Below are 13,565 nucleotides of genomic sequence, written 5' to 3' on the forward strand. Positions count from 1 at the left end.
GGAATGAGAAGGGGGCTGGGGCTTTGCAGTCACTCACACCCTCATTCCAAAGGTTATGACCACACCAGTGAGGGATGCTGCTGTTCCCTCGGAGGCCGGGCTTCTGCTGGCAAAAGCCTTTCTTCCATGAGCTTCTTTTCCCTCTTGCAACCTGGCCCCAGTCCCTAGTCCCCAGCCCCTTTCTGCCTTAAGTTCCTTTTCATCTTTGGATGGTCTGCCGTTCTTCTTCTTCTGCCCTCCTCTGTCCGTCCTCCGTGTTTGAATCTTCTCCATCCTCCTGTCTTGCTGTCTTCTTCAGCATTCATCTCTTCACCACCAAAAAATTCCTTTATATTCCTATATTTCTCTCTCTCTCTTTTTTCTCTTTCTTGACCCACACACATTCAAGAATGTGGTTCCCCCACCCCTGGGAATCCTATTTATTCCATATTCAAACACACACAGACACCACATGAGATTTGTCCAAGAGGAGGGTTGGCTGTTAGGAAAAGTTGAAAAATATAGTACCATCTGAATCCTTTTGAAGTGAGGAAGAGCTCTGTGAGAAGACATGTTCGTTTTCTTCTGTCTTCTGACTTTGTTTAGATTTATGCTCAGAATCCTGGTTTCTGGAATCTTCAGGAGAAAAGGCCATTAGAAGCCCAAAGAAAACTGGGAGCCAAGCTTACTTTTCTGGCCTTATTTTCCAACAGTACTTTCCCCCCCATCATGTCATAAGTAGATGACACTTTCTGTGATCCAGGAGTTTTAAAGACTTTGTATTTGTTCTTATTCATTGAGACCAAGGGTCTAGGCTGGTAAAAATGTCTCCACTTTGGAGGGAATAAATTTGAATTACAGAAATGCAAATCTGAGGGATTGTTGAGCTGCTGTGCATTCACTAGGGTGTAAGTTTCATTCCGTGTGAGCTCCTTGAGTCTACATTGTCTGTCTCCCTGAGGAGCTACATTAGAGGAGAATACAGGTAGACAGAGCAGATCATGTTTGTAGAGTATAGACTAGAAAAGGAAAAAAAAAAAAGTAAGAAAGAGAAGGAAGGGAGGAAAAGAGAGGAAGGATGGAAGCTAGTTAGTTGGGAGGAAGGGAGAGCAATGGACATAATCAGAAATAAGGAAATAGCACCCTTGGTTCCTCCAAAGGACAGATACATGCCCATCTCTGAGATATGTGGGTTCTGGTCAGCCTCTAGAACAGAGCTGAGTACCAGATTGAGCTCTTCCTCATCTGCCTGGCTGAGAACTTGCTCTTCGCCCATCTGCTCTGCAGTGAGAGTGCAGATCCTGGAAAAACAGATGTGATTCTAGTCTGATGAGAGGGAGAGAAAAGGCAGGGAGGTGGGGGTGGGGAAAGAAACAAAAAAAGCCAGATGTGAAGCAGAACTAAGGCTGGACATATAATAGCGAGCTTAGAGCAACAATCATGTTTTCCATGAAGCTCAGACAGATGGACAAACTGAACTCGGGCCAGTCATTTGGCAGGGAGAGCAATGACCTCAACGTGCTGGCCCAACTTGACACCATAGCATAGGAAAACCTCCCCAGGCAGTAGGAGGGGGTGCTCTCCTGGGGTCATAGGAGGGTGTCTGGATTTGGGGTAGTGAAAATGGAACAGAATGTTCATAGTATAAGGCACAGGGAGAGGGCAGGCAGGCAGCAGCGGCTTAGAAGGAAAGTAGAGGAAATCCAGTAAACACGGGGGGTGGCAAGTAGAGACCATCATCATCTGTTCATGCTGGGCTTACAGGCATTCAAGAACACAGTTCGTTTTGAAGTAGTCTGATGAATTTTTTTTTCTTCCTTGAGGTTGTGGTGGCCCCTTTCCTCTAGCATTGTTTCCCTTCTGTTTTCAGAGCCTAGGCTTAGAACCTCGGGTTTGGAGAAACTCAGAGTTCCTTTTCTCAAGGTGATTTGGTGAGCCTCTTTTCTATTCTGATATCAGATTATCATTGAAGTACACGGCGTCGCGATCGGCACCAATAGTCAAAAATGAGCACCAGCCATCCAGAGCCCCGAGGCTATAATTTTCTGAGGTTCTCACTGACACTGGGGAAGGACTTCTGGGGCAGCAGTCTGTGCCGCTATCCAACACAGGCTGATCTCTGGGGGTGGAGAGCAGGTTCTCCAGCAGCAGGAAGGTGCTTCAAGATACTGACCAGCAGGTGCAGAAGCCACTCCATGCTGGCAAGGAAACGTTTGGGTTACCTAGGAAAAATGTAGTTTTCCAAAAGGGTGTCCAGTTCATGGAAAATGGGTAAAGTGCAAGGAAACAGAAGGGAGGCAGACATGCAAGACAGCACAGCATGCTGACTCTCTTCTTCTGTTTATTGGTCTGTAAAGAATGCACCCATTAACTGAAGGCCTCTGGGCAAATGTACAGAAACGTTATTACTACCGTCCGCTCTAGCTAAATTAAATCCAGGGCCTAATGTGGGGGGAAAAAAATTCCCAAAAAAGGAAGTCAAGAAGGGAGGAGGATTATACGAGGTGGGAAAGGAGAAAAGGCAGAGAGCTGTGTGTGTAGAGGAATGAAGCAATAAACTAGTAACAGCCAAACTTGAAAAGATGGACTCAGTGTAGGAGTCAGACGCTAGCAAACATATGTCGTCAGACAACATCCCGCTTCTCAGGAGCCCAGACTAACTGTAACTCACTTCGTGCCTCTGTGCTTTGGACTTTGTGTTCCTTCCTTTCTGACACAAGTCTTCGCAGCTCCAGTAAATTAATGCTCATAGGTACATCAAAACCCAGGTTAGATGCTCTCTCTTCCCACAAATCTTTCCTGGTCTCTTCTGCTTCTGAAGAGTTTTTGTTTTGTTTTGGTTTTATTTTTGTTTTTTGTTTGCTTTTTAAGGATGTTACTTATTTGAGAGAGAGAAAGAGGGAGAACATGAGTGGCGGGGGAGGGGGTGTGGGGGGGAAGCTGCAGAAGGAGAAGAAGAAGCAGGCTCCCCACTGAACAGGGATCCCAGAGTGCGACTTGATCCCAGGACCCTTGGGATGGCAGATGCTCATCCAATTGAGTCACCCGGGTGCCCCGTTTCTGTTTTAAAGTATGCTCTGCACCCAGCATGGGCTTGAACCCCCCTCCCTGAGATCGAGAGTCACATGCTCTACTGACTGAGCCAGCCAGGTGCCCCTGCTTCCAAAGAGCTTATCATTCTCTCTATTGAGCTACCTCTTTATTTTTATAATCATGTCATCGACTCTGTTGTATTCTTTCATTTGCATGTTTCTATTCCCGATTAGACCACGTTCCTTGATTGCAGAGGCTAGGTCTTACTCATCTCTGGCTGATATTATGATTAGCGCTGAAAAGTCAAAATTTGGCCATTTGAATTGAGTTGAGATGATGACTTAAAATTGTAACTTGCGATTTCCACGTAGAGACTTCCAAAAACTGGGGTGCCTGAGTGGCATCTGTCTTCAGCTCAGGTTATGATCCCAGCGTCCTGGGATGGAGCTCCCTGCTCCCCTGGGAGTCTGCTTCTCCCTTTCCTTCTGCCCTGACCCCTGTTCATGCTCTCCCTTTCTCTCTCTCAAATAAACCTTTAAAAAAAAATTCAAAAACTGAGTCAAGTGTAAAGTAGAGGATAGAATTCTAGAGAAGAAAGCAGTTTGAGTATACACAAGGAGTAGAGCATGTAAAACAAATAGTCAATGTAGTGAAGTGATCTGAGGGGAATTAGAGCAAAAGGAAATAGCCCCAGAAATTGGGCAACAGTTAGTCTAGAAACAAAGGAATCTTGGCAGGAAGGCTGTAAAGTCAGTGCATGTGATACATGTGATTTATATCTCCAGTGATTAGTACTTGGGTCCCATCACTTTGGTTTGGGTGAGTCTGTTGACCCTGGTGGTCTTGCATCATACCCCCGCACTCTCTTGACGACACAAATGTAAAATGAGGAAAGATGCTCGATCCAGGTTCAGGATTCTGTTAAGTTTCCTGAAACCCACAACAACAAAATTTATAAATAACTGTGGCTATAAACAAGCAAAATAGGACAAATACTAGATATTCACACTGGGCAGGAAATCTCCATCTCCCCATTCTACCCATCAGAAAACAAGCAAAACAGAAAGTGTGTACTTTGCAGATACGGGGAAAGAAACGGGAACATTCAGGGTATAAAATAACAATAGCTCATAAGTTTGATAGATTTATATGATACATATTTATGTTTTTAGAGATTATATGTGCTAGGCAGCCCACAGGATCTACCCCCCACCCATGCCCCTGCCTTGGGATCTCTACCTCCTGTGCTTTATGCCCTTGAGTGTGGGCTGGATTTTGGGACCACTAACAAATGTGATGCCACAAAGGCATGGTGTGTACCTTCCCACATATTACAAAGACTGGCTTCTAGCATTAGTGCTCTCTTTTGATCTCTTGCTTGCTGTTGCTCTGAACAAAGCCAGCTGCCGTGCTGTGAGCTGCTCTATAGTAATGCTCATGCAAGAGAAGGCATGTGTCTTAGCCAGCAACAGTCATCCACCTCAGGACCACAAAAAGCCATGTGAATGAACTTGGAAGTAGATCTTCCCTCAGTTGGACCTTGAAGACTGCAGGTCCAGCCAACATCTCGGCCATAGCCTTGTGAAACCCTGAGCCAGAGGTACATGGCTAAGCTGCACTTGCATTCCTAATCAACATAAACTTGGGGAAAATAAATTAAATAACTGCTTTAAGCTGCTAAATAAATAAGGAATATGTCCTATCCTATAATCATAACCATTTCATTTATTATATAAATAAATAACATAGATTTCTAACTGTATATAGTATATAATAATGTCTTATAATATCGATACACTTATATGGAAGACAAAATTAGCTATTATTATGTGTTAGCTATTAATATAGACTAGTTAATAGTAATGACTAATGTTAATGGAACATTGACCATATGGAAGACACCATGTTAAAAATATGATTATGCTCCTTTTGAAATTAGCACATTTATAGGAAAGCATAGAGAAAAGAGAGATGAAAGAAAACAACAGGTAAGGGAGAGGGGAGAGAAGAGAAGGGAAATACACACACAGTAAGGCACAAGAAAAGGAGAAAGAAACAAGATGGGAGAGATAGAACTCATGTGGAAATCACAGAACGATCCTTTAATATCCACTATGAATTTATATAATTTAGCGGTACAATTTACTTGAAATGTATGCCATAAAAAAAGAACCAGGTTTGCCTGGGTGGCTCAGTGGGTTAAAGCTTCTGCCTCCGGCTCAGATCATGATCCCAGGGTCCTGGGATGGAGGCCTGCACTGCATCGGGCTTTCTGCTCAGCAGGAAGCCTGCTTCCCTTCGTCTCTCTCTGCCTGCCTCTCTGCCTACTTGTGATCTCTGTCTGTCAAATAAATAAATAAAATCTTAAAAAAAAAAAAAAAAGAATAAACAATTTTGAGGCACCTGCCTGGCTCAGGCTGATGCTTGATCTCCGGGTTGTGAGTTCAAGCCCTATGCTGAGTGTGTGTGTAGATTACTTTAAAATGTTAGGGGCTCCTGAGTGGCTCAGTCATTTAAGCCTCTGCCTTTGGATCAGGTCATGATCGCCTGCTCCTGGGATCTAGCCTATGTCAGGCTCCCTGCTCAGTGGGGGTCTGTCTCTCCCTCTCTTTCTTTCAAATAAATAAAATCGTAAGAAAAATTTTAAAAAAAGAATAAAATGTTGGGCGCCTGGGTGGCTCAGTGGGTTAAATCGCTGCCTTCTGCTCAGGTCATGATCTCAGGGTCCTGGGATCGAGTCCCGCATCGTGCTCTCTGCTCAGCAGGGAGCCTGCTTCCCTCTCTCTCTCTCTGCCTGCCTCTCTGCCTACTTGTGATCTCTGTCAAATAAATAAATAAAATCTTTAAAAAAAAAAAAAGAAGAATAAAATGTTAAAAAGAAATCCAAACAATTAGAAAATCTGTTTTGCAAGAAAGAACTAAAGGAATTTAAGTAATTTGCCTGGAGAAAAAAAAACCTGAAAAAAGGAACTTAAATTTTTAAATGTGCTATTGAAGATTTTTATAAATTTAAATGTACCTCTTCCACAAATAAAAGGACACTGTAAAAATAAAAAAGGAATTTATTTTGGTGTTTAGTTTATATATTGGAGTAAGTTCCTGCATAAATGACCATGAGTAACTAAAATAAACCTACTCACTTTGCTTGGGTAGTTCAGTCAGTGGATTTGTATTACTTTATTTATTTATTTATTTATTTATTTGAGAGAGAGAGTGCTCAAGCCTGAGCAGATGTGAGCAGGGAAGGAGCAGAGGGATAGAAGAGATTCCCAAGCCATCTCTGTCCTGAGCTTCACATGGGGCTCCATTGCACTGCCCTGAGATCATGACCTGAGCCCAACCAAGAGTTGGTGGCTTAACGGAGCCACCCAGGTGCTCCAAGTGTGAGACTCTTAATGTTGGGGTTGCAAGCTTGAGCCCCAATTTAGGTGTAGAGATTACTGAAACAAAACAAAACAAAAACTTTCATAAATAAATAATATATTTATTCAACAAACAGGTAAAACTTCTAAACTCCCGCCATTCTTTTATAGACATTTGAAATATAGTAGAAATAAAGTGGGCAATATTTTGCCATTATTTTGCTTACATTCCTTAAGGCAAGCTATGGTAATTCTTTCTTTGCAGATAGACTTCTTTAGTGACTTAACCTGGATCTATTTCTAGAAACAATGATGGACTGGATGGTCATTAAAGTTGGAACTCCTCATAAGTAGGCTCCATACCCAATGTGGGGCTTGAACTCACAACCCTGAGGTCCAGAGCAGCAGGCGCTATGACTGAGCTAGCCAGCTGGCCTGTAATTCTGGCAGAAGAGTGAAGGGGGCTCTTAGAGCTGTCTGGAAGATGGTGCTAGGCAGGAGTGCAGTACCACACATTCGAACACTGCATTCCGATTGGTTATCATGAACAGTTGGTATCTTTCCACTTGAAGATTTTTCTCCCCAGTTCCCTTAGTAGTGCTCTTTAACAAAACATGTATTCTTTTCCCTGAGTGGTGTGTGCTGCTTGCTGCCCACAGGAATCCACGACGCGGTCGCGGGCCATGGTTCTCCAGGCCGTGTTGACTCATTTGGGTTTCGACAGCATAGCCATGGGTTGAGAAACAAAGGACGAGGCAAAGGTCTCTCAAGGTTCAGCCTCAGAGGTTACCCAGCATCCCTCTCCCACGTTTTATTGGTCGAAACAAGTCTCCGGCGTCAGTTCCAATTTTGGGGGAGGAGCAACAGGCTCCCTCTTCCTGGGAGGAGTGGCAAAAAATGCGTAGCCATCTTCATTCTACCTCGGTGTTTCTGAGGTTGCAGCGAATCTTTTCAACAGCCTAGGTAAGTGCCTTAGGGGCGACATTTGTATTTTGCGCTTTCCTGGAGACCTCATTTACTTCTCTTCACAATGCAAAGGACAACTTCGCTCTCATTTTCTTGTTTTCTGCAGCACCAGGCACTGTTGATCCGTCCTCCTGGTTGAAATATCCCCTTCCCTGGGCATCTCTGACCCTTCATCCCTTTTTCTCTCTTTGCCTTGGCCAGTGTCCTTTCACATGACTTTTTCTTCTGTTCACGCTTAATGCTGCTAGTTGTCAAGGTGCTTGCCCGGGTCCTCCCTCGTAATAATACTTGATCTCTCAGTCACATTCACTCCCGTGTCTGTGTTTTCCATCTACAGACTTAGGCTCCCAGATCCACACCTCACTCTAACCCACGTCTGTCTCCTGAGTGCCACATCTGTGAGTCCAGCAGCACGTCTCTATTGGCATGACGGTCCCACAGGCACACTGAGTCAGTCAGACTTCCCCTGACAGGAGAGAAAGCTAAAGAGCAGAGCAGATTCTGGCTGAGCTTTCGGGAGGGACTACCAGGAGACTCTAGTGCCCCTCACAGCATCACAAGGGTACCTTCTAGACTGAGAGCTTACCACTCAGGCTCTAGAACCACCCTGGTCTGCCTCACTTATGTTGGTTTTGACCCCAAGTCTCCTAGTGCACATGGTTGCTGGAACTAAGGAACATCCTAGCTTCAGCTGTAGGAGAGTCTAGAGTGTGTGTTTTTTAGTTTTCTGCCGTGGAATGCAGGGAGGTACCCAAGAAGGAGGTTGAAATAAATGTTGACTAAGCTAAATCCTGATGACTTGGTGTCATCTTCTAACCCCTCACGGTCTCATCTCCATCCCGCCTTAGGACTGTGCTGCCGGTATCTGCCCAGCTACTCAATTGAAATATGGCAAGTCAAGCTCAGGCTCCCCATTGCTCTTTCCCCTCAACCCTGAGTCCTCCTCACACACCCCTGGTCATCAAAATTCTACGGATCTTACTTCGTTCATCTTTATGATCCGTCCATTCTGTCCATTCATTCCATCACCACTTGAGTTCAGCCCAACCATTGTTCCCAGTTCAAACATGTCTCCACTCTTGTTCCTAATAACACAAAGCACAAAGAGCCCTATTTCTAGCGCTGGTCAAATGAAGTCACTTTCTGGCTTAAAGACATCAAAGGTTCCTCATCCTTAGAGTATGGATGGAATTCTTAGTATGTATACAGGGCTATTTATATTTTTTATCTCTCAGGGTGCCTGGGTGTCTCAGCCTGTTAAGCATCTGCCTTCGGCTCAGGTCCTGAACTCTGGGGTCCTGGGACTGAGTCCCGAGCTCAGTGAGGCTACTCCCTGGGCCTCTGCCCTTTCCCGCTCCTGGCCCTCCCCCCCCCCCACTTGTGCCCTCTCTCACATTGCTCTCTCTCTCTCAAATAAATAAATAAAATGTATTTTTATCTCTCATCACCAGTGCTCCAGCCCACCCATTCCTTCGAGGATGTTTGCACCTTGCTTACTGCCTATACTGAATTACTTGCACTTTTTTTTTTTTTTAAGATTTTGTTTATTTATTTGACAGAGAGACACAGCAAGAGAGGAAACACAAGCAGAGGGAGTAGGAGCGGGAGAAGCCGGCTTCCCTTTGAGCAGGGAGCCCAATGGGGGGGGATCATGACCTGAGCAGGCAGACAGTTAACAACTGAGCCACCCAGGCGCCCGTACTTGCACTTCTGAAAAGCTGCAAGTTCTCTCTTCTAAGCCATTGTATATGCTACATTCTCTTTGCCACACCTCCACCATAGGTAATTTCCCACAATTTTTATGTTCACCTGGCTAATTGCTACTCATCCTTTTCACCTCAGCTTAGGTAATATCTCCTTCAGATTGCTTTCAAGAGTGTCTCCACTACAATGAGTGGCTCAGTGTGGACAGATTGTTTACTGTTGTATACCCAAAACTGAGCGTAGAGACTCATAATCGGTGCATCAGAAGTGGAGTGGAAAGGGGAGAGGCTGTAGTTCCTAAAACTGATCACAAGAGGGCAGCAAATAACTTCTTTAGGCCAGGCAGGCAGTTTTGCTGGTTTTGCTCACAAAGCATTTACTATTCCAACTGTCTATTGATATTCATGTATGATGACTCTTGAGCTATGCTTAATGAGATGGAAGATTTCTAATGACTCAGAACTGTACTTCATTTATATTCTGATTGGTTTCTCAATGCCAGCCACTTCACTAAGTACTGATAATTAAAAAAGATGAATCAGGGACACCTGGTTGGCTCAGTCCGTAGAGTATGTGACTCTTGATCTCAGGTTCATCAGTTGGAGCCCCATGTTGGGTGTAGACATTACTTAAAAAAAAAAAAAAAAGTTTTATCAGTCACAGTTCCTGCGTTCAAGGAATCAGTTTAGTGGGAAAGAGAAGTGATCCTGAACTTTAGTCCTTGACATACGAAGAACAAGTGACTTGATCCATTTTGATAATGGAGCAGTGAGAGGGCTTCCCTGGCTCCGTCCATTAAAGCATGTGACTTTTGATCACTACGGTTGTGGGTTCAAGTCTCCTTGGGCCTAGAGCTTACTTTAAAAAAAAAAAAAAAGGAAATAGCAGAATGGTTAGTTATTGGGTGCAGATAAGGCAGAATCTCTTAAATGACTGAAATGTTTGAAGAGCAAGATCACCATGAACACAGCTAATTCTACCCGAAGTTATTCTCGGATGCCTGGAGAAGCTTAATCCATCTTAAACCCACTGCTCTTCTTTCTTTCTGTAACAGACTTAAGCAGTATTATGTTTGCAACAAAAATTAAGTGAAAAGTACAGAAAATTCCTCTATACGCTTTGCTCCCCACGCTCACATCCTCACCCACTGTTAGAGCCGAGCATTTGTTAACAACTGATTAAGGAAGCAGAGGACAAAGCATAAATAGACACCCTGCAAACCGCTCCCGCCCCAAGTCCGGGTGGGATCTGTGTGACCTTCTTACAGGAATCTCCCAACAATCTAATGTTAATACCTTGCTAGAGGTGAAAACAGCCTTACCTTGTCCTCTTTAACATTATCCTATGGGTCATCTTCTTATGGGGAGTTCTTTTGGAACCACCCTTCTCCTTACCTCCCCCAACTCCCAAGTATCTAATCAGTCCCCGCTAAACCCTGGTGCAGCAGCTCCTGCCCACTCAAGGGTCCTGTCCCCCTGCTTTAGTAAAACCATCATTTTGCACCAAAGTTGTCTCAAGAATTTTTTCTTGGTCATCAGCTCTGGACCTCACCCCACCGAACCTCTCCTGTATTCTAAAACCGGATCACTGACTCTTCATCAACACATCGCTGTCACCCAAAGCCCAGAGTTTACCTTAAGGTTCATTTTTGCTGTTTTAAGTTCTGTGGTCGTGACACCACCATTAGAGTATCATAGTGGTTCACTGCCCTGAAAGTGCTCTGCCTAGTTTTTTTAAAAGTAAGCTTTATGCCCAACATGGAACTTGAACCCATAACCCTGAGATCATGAGAAGGCTGTGAGTTCTGTTTCTAAATAGTGGATTTTTGTTGTTGTTTTTGCATGTGGCGGTCCAGTTGTTCAGCATGATATGTTGGACTGTCTTTGATCCATTGTATAGCCTTTGCTCCTTTGCCAAAGATCAGCTGACTGTGTGGGTCTATTTCTGAGCCCTCTGTTCTGTTACTTTGATGTATTTGTCTCTTCCTTTGCCAATGCTACACTGTCTTGATTACCGTAGCTTTATACTAAGTTTTTTCAGATTTGTATATAAGTATTGGTTTTGTTGGGTGCTGGGACATCGTAAGTAATATATATTCAGTCGTAACTCCTCACATACAGTTCTTAAAGCTCTTGGCATCCATTCGTGTCTTTTTCTATGCTAATGAGGTGACTGGTGGTTGCCAGCTCAGGGCTCGAGGATGGAGAGCCTTGGGATGGGTGCTGGTTGCCAGGGGAACAAACCACGTGGTTAGAGGGCTGGAACTCTGAGTCCTACCTCCAGGGAAGCAGTAACTCCTCCTGGCCTGTGATGTAATGAAACCCATTTACCCCTTTGTAATGAAATCTCCATCAGCCGGATTTGAAGAGCTGCTGTTTGGGTGGACACTTCTGGGATAACATGGAAGTTCTTGAGGTGGTTTTGGAATGTAGGTGAGGTTCGGTGGGGTGAGGTCTGGAGCCCACAACCAAGAAGGAATTCTTGGGACGCCTTTGGTGCGGAATGGTGATTTATTAAAGCACGGGGACAGGACCCGTGGGTAGAAAGAGCTGCTGCCCCGGGGTCTTGAGGAGTGGAGTTGGGGGGAGTAAGGAAAGGGGAGGGTTCAAAAGAAATTTCATATGCTAAAGAGGATATACGTGCAAGATACCAGAGGCCTCACCATTATCAAATTAAGGTGGTTTTCCCCTCTAGGAAGGTGTTAACAATAAGATCAAGATCGATGGGAGATTCCTGGGAAAATGTCACACATGTCCCACCCGGCGGGGTGGGGGTTGCAGGGTATCTGCTTGTGCTCTGTATTCAGCCAGCCTTCCGCTCCCTCATCACTCTGTGCACTCATTCCTCCTACCTTATCTTACGCGACCTTATCATTGAGCTGCTCCTGAGTTGTAGTCATTGTAATAGGTAGGCAGTAAGGAAAGCACTTCCTTGATTTCTTGGAGCCGTTCTAGCAAATTATTGAAGTCCAGGACGGACTCCTGATTTCTAGTTGTTAGAAGTACTGGAGGCAGGACGTCAGTTGATAGATGGGAGTCGTCGGTGGGACTGAGCCCCTGACTTGTGGAATCTGACCTTAACTCCAGGTAGCTGGTGTCGAATTTAACCGTGGGATACCCACTTGGAGTTTGACAATTGATTAATGAGTTAAATAACCCTACACATTTGGCAGAACTTCTGTGAATAGAGAAGAAACAGCTTTTCTTTTCATATTCTTTGCTTCATATGCTCATTCTTTTCAGGTTATCATTAATATAAAATTTTTTAGATTTATTTGTTTATTTGAGAGCCCAAGAGCAGGGTGGGGGCAGAGGGAGAGAGAAAGGATCTCAAGCAGAAGAGCTGGGCAGGGAGCCTGTTTCCCTTCCTCTCTCTGCCTGCCTCTCTGCTACTTGTGATCTCTGTCAAATAAACAAAATCTTAAAAAAAAAAAAATTTTTTTTTACTCATTCATCTTTATCCTATCTTATTATTTTTTTCATCTTGGAACAATAACTTTATTTTAGGACAAAATTACTTTCTTTCCGCCTTTACCAAAACAGAACAAGCCCCTCCAACAACCGCTGCCCCGCGACCATGTCCTTCACATCTTTCTTTACCCTCTCAAAAAACTCGATCACATTCTACTTCCCTTACCTTCTTTTCATGCGGTCATTTCCTTCCACCCTTATTATTTCTAGTAGTTTTGAAAAAAACAAAAACAAGTTTTTGTTTTATAAATTGCCTGTTTTAGAAATCAATTTATAAATTGATTTATAATTTCGCCTGTTTTGTAAATCAATTTTGGCAATACCCTAGAGGGTAAAGAAAATTATATACAGAATATACATCAGTACAGATAACTTTTATTTCACTCCCATGGCTAAAGCTTTTTATTGATATTTGTGATCTTTTGGAGGCGACGGTGTAGTACTTTAGGGTCAAGGGAACTTACAAAGGACTGTATTTGAAAAATTCTTTTTGCTCCTTTTGTATCTTCAGCCTCCTCCTGCAAAGTTATGGATAACCCCTAGGTCTTTACATTTCAAAGACATGATAAGATTTACAGTTTGAAGGCAGGAGCAAAAGAATGTTAAATTTTTGCCCTAGGCATTTTGGGATGATTGCTACTTAAAAATTGCTTTTGTTTTGGGCATTGACAGCAAGGGGCATTTTATTCCTTTCCTTGTCAATCATCACAACACCCTCTTCATTCCATCCCTTTTCCAGGGAATTCTACCATTTAGCATCCTAATCAGGCTTTGTCACAAGCAGTCAGACCTTAATCTGCACACACACACACACACACACACACCCTGCTTTTGAAAATGACACACTGAGGTTTCCAGATTATTCCACTATTCCACTTTGTCAGCTAGGCTAGCCCTAAAGCTAGCAGAAGAGTGGAAACCTTCATGCCCTTCTCTTAGTTCTTTCTCCAGCTTTCTAATGCCAGCTTCAGTGTCTTGTTGGATATTGGTGGCTGGCTAGGCTGTCCACTGGAGAAGCCAGCCCATCACAGCGGTCATGTGTCCCCCTTTT

The 13,565-nt window shown here is 43.9% G+C and overlaps 1 protein-coding gene across 3 annotated transcripts in view; it reads left to right on the forward strand.

The window, feature by feature from the left end:
- The window catches only part of RIMKLB (ribosomal modification protein rimK like family member B), a 156,002-nt gene that overhangs the window by 66,194 nt on the left and 76,243 nt on the right, over positions 1–13,565 (forward strand). The window contains exon 1 of one of the 3 annotated variants that reach the window (XM_044227379.1): positions 7,202–7,337. The exons of the other annotated variants lie outside the window; for them this stretch is intronic. The gene's annotated coding sequence lies outside the window, so the exon portion shown is untranslated. Of the gene's footprint in view, positions 1–7,201; positions 7,338–13,565 lie in introns of those variants that run through there. 3 annotated transcript variants of the gene reach the window in all.

This window comes from Neovison vison, chromosome 12 (genome assembly GCF_020171115.1).
Source record: "Neovison vison isolate M4711 chromosome 12, ASM_NN_V1, whole genome shotgun sequence".
NCBI lineage: Eukaryota > Metazoa > Chordata > Mammalia > Carnivora > Mustelidae > Neogale > Neogale vison.